This window comes from Lactuca virosa, chromosome 7 (assembly GCF_052849685.1).
Source record: "Lactuca virosa cultivar CGN04683 chromosome 7, Lactuca_virosa_CGN04683_v6, whole genome shotgun sequence".
NCBI lineage: Eukaryota > Viridiplantae > Streptophyta > Magnoliopsida > Asterales > Asteraceae > Lactuca > Lactuca virosa.
In genome coordinates, this window is record NC_136432.1 from 76,065,480 (window position 1) to 76,069,178 (window position 3,699).

A 3,699-nucleotide genomic window follows, 5' to 3' on the forward strand; every position below is an offset into this window, starting at 1 on the left:
ATAATGCACTTTCGCAGCTGCGAAACGTGGAAAGTGTTGTGTATCCTACTAAGCTCCTCCGGCAGCTCTAGCCTGTAAGCCACCTTGCCAACCCTGGCAATGATCCTGAACGGCCCAATATATCGGGGACCCAATTTTCCCCTCTTCCTGAAGCGGATCACGCCTTTCCAGGGCGAGACCTTCAGGAGTACCATGTCACCCACCTGAAATTCCAACTTAGATCGGCGTTTGTCGGCATAACTCTTCTTCCGACTCTGAGCGGTCTGCAAACGCTGTCTAACCTGCTGGATCTTTTTGGTAGTCTGCAAGACTACCTCCGTACTACCCATCACTCTGTGTCCAACTTCACCCCAACAGACCGGGGTGCGACATCTCCGCCCGTACAACAGCTCGAATGGCGGGGCGCCAAGGCTAGAATAATAGCTGTTGTTGTAGGAGAACTCCGCAAGCGGTAGGTGAGAATCCCAACTCCCACCAAAATCAATGACACATGCCCTCAACATGTCCTCGAGGGTCTGAATAGTTCGTTCGCTCTGGCCGTCTGTCTACGGGTGGAATGTTGTGCTGAAGTGCAACCGCGTGCCCAGCTCCTCGTGAAACTTTTGCCAGAAGCGGGAGGTAAACCTGACATCCCGATCAGAGACAATGGAGACAGGAACCCCATGGCGAGACACGATCTCGCGAACGTACAATTCGGCCAATTTCTCGGCCAATGAGCTCTCCCGTATAGCCAAGAAGTGGGCGCTCTTGGTCAGTCGATCCACGATGACCCATATAGCATCAAACCAATTTGCCGTCCTCGGAAACTTGGTAATAAAATCCATCGTGATCTGTTCCCATTTCCACATGGGAATCTCTAGGGGTTGCAGCTTTCCATGCGGCCTCTGATGCTCGGCCTTGACCATCCTACAGGTCAAGCACCTCTCGACGTACCAAGCGATCTCTCGCTTCATGCACGGCCACCAATAGCTAAAACTCAAATCTCGATACATCTTGGTGGCCCCCGGGTGAATAGAGAAATGAGACTTATGAGCCTCTTCCATAACCGTCTGCCTAACCCCTCCAGACATTGGAACCCAAACCCGACCGCATCGGGTCAATAGTCCCCGACTATCCTGTATGAACCGGGTATTCTCACCCTTGATTCTCTCCAGCTTCTAATTCTCCGGTCGCATGCCCTCTACCTGGACATCTCTGATCAAACTCACAAGCGGAGAATCCACCGCTATCCTCATACATACCGCGGGGGTGGAAGACCCAGCTGACTTGCGGCTCAAAGCATCCGCAACCACATTCGCTTTACCGGGGTGGTAAAGGATCTCACAATCGTAGTCCTTGACTACATCCAGCCACATGCGCTGCCTCATGTTCAGTTTCGGCTGATCCATGATATGTCTCAAGCTCTTGTGATCCGTGTAAATGGTACAGCGGACCCCATAGAGGTAATGTCTCCATATCTTGAGGGCGAACACCACCGCCCCCAACTCCAAGTCATGCGTAGGGTATCTCGTCTCATGCGGCTTCAGCTGCCGCGATGCGTTGGCTATCACTCGTCCTCTCTGCATGAGGACCACCCCTAAACCTGTGATGGATGCATCACAGAACACCACAAAATCCTCAACTCCCTCCGGGAGTGTCAATACTGGAGCCTCGCATAAATGCTGACGGAGGGTCTCAAACGCCCTCTGCTGCTCGGGACCCCACCGGAAATCCACCCCCTTCCTCTTCAGACGAGTGAGGGGTACTGCAATCTTGGAGAAATCCCGTATGAACCTCCGGTAGTACCCGGCCAATCCCGGAAAGCTCCTAATATCTGAGGGAGATTTCGGAATCTCCCACTGCATAACCGCCTCGATTTTGGCCGGATCGACCAAAATCCCCTCCTGGTTAACGAGATGTCCGAGGAACTGGACCTCTCGTAACCAAAACTCACACTTCGAGAACTTGGCGTACAGCCGTTCCCGTCTCAGAACTCCAAACAGCTCTCGCAGATGCTCCTCATGCTACTCTCGGGTCTTGGAATACACCAAGATATCATCTATAAACACTATGACCGAGCGATCAAGCATCGGTCTACAGACCCGATTCATCAGGTCCATGAACACCGATGGCGCGTTAGTGAGCCCAAACGGCATCACTATGAACTCGTAATGTCCATAACGAGTTCGGAACGCGGTCTTCTCCACGTCCTCCTCTCTGACCCTGACCTGATGATACCCAGACCTCAAGTCTATCTTGGAAAACCAAGATGCGCCCTGTAACTGATCGAAGAGATCGTCTATCCTCGGGAGTGGGTAACGGTTCTTCACCGTCAACTTATTCAACTCCCGGTAATCGATACACATCCGGTACGAACCGTCCTTCTTCCGGACGAAAAGTATCGGTGCTCCCCATGGAGAACTGCTAGGTCGAATGAACTGCTTGCCCAGCAGTTCCTGTAGCTGCGACGACAGCTCCTGCATCTCTGGTGGTGCCAATCGTACGGCGCCTTAGCAATAGGGGCCGCACCTGGCACCAGGTCGATCCTGAACTCGACTTGCCTCTCCGGAGGTATCCCTGGTAACTCCTCCGGAAATACATCTGCGAACTCCCTGACCACCGGTACATCGGAAACCGAAATCTGATCCCTGACTCGCGTATCTACCACATACACTAGATAACCCGCACACCCGTGCTGAATGTACTGCCGTGCCCTGGCAGCTGAACAAAACCCTGATCCCACTCTGGTTCCCTCGCCATATACAATCAGTTCTCCCCCTCTTGGGGTTCAAACTCGCTGGCCCTCGCAATCAATCATAGCACCGAACCGACTGAGCCAATCCATGCCTACAATCACGCATACCTCCCCCATGGGGATCGGAATCAAATCTATCGGAAAGGATACCCCGAAAATCTCCAAGTCACACCCTCTATAAACTGAAGAAGCAGAAACCTCGTGCTCGTTGGCGATAGACACTCGCAACGGACACTCTAGCTCGCCCACAGGCGCACTGAACTCCCTACTAAACGACTGAGATACGAAGGAGCGACTTGCCCCCGAGTCAAATAAGACCAAAGCAGGCAAGGAGTTCACTAAAAACATACCTAACCACAGGTACAACAGATAAGCATACAACAGATATAGGAAACGAGATAAAGGATAGAAACATACCAGCAACCACATCTGGTGCTGCTCTGGCCTCCTCCGATGTAAGCTGGAAGGCACGATCCTGAGCCTTCGGAGGCTCTGCCCTGACTGGTCTCCCATCCGTGATCCTCAAAGTAGCCGGCGCTGGAGCCTGCGCCGGTTTGGCGGCGAGTAACGGGCAGTTGGCCTTCAAATGGCCAACCTGATCACAATGGTAACATAACTTCATACTCGGTATCGGAACGGCCTGGCAACAATCCTTCGCATAGTGCCCCTCCTTGCCACACCTGTGGCACTCACTGCTGGCTCGACACACACCAGAATGACCCTTGCCATACTTCCCACAAGTGCGGCTATGCTGACCCCCGGTCCTAGTATCAGCGGTCTTAGACCGCTTCGGCGCCGGCTGAGAATGTGTCGGGGCCGGCCGCTGCTCCCTCAGCTGCAGATCAATCTCTAACTCTCGCCGTCTGGCGGCCTCCTACAACTCCAGAAGAGTGTCACATCGCTGGGTAGATACAAACTGTCGGATATCAGTCTTGAGCATACTCAGATAACGGTTCATCTGAGAC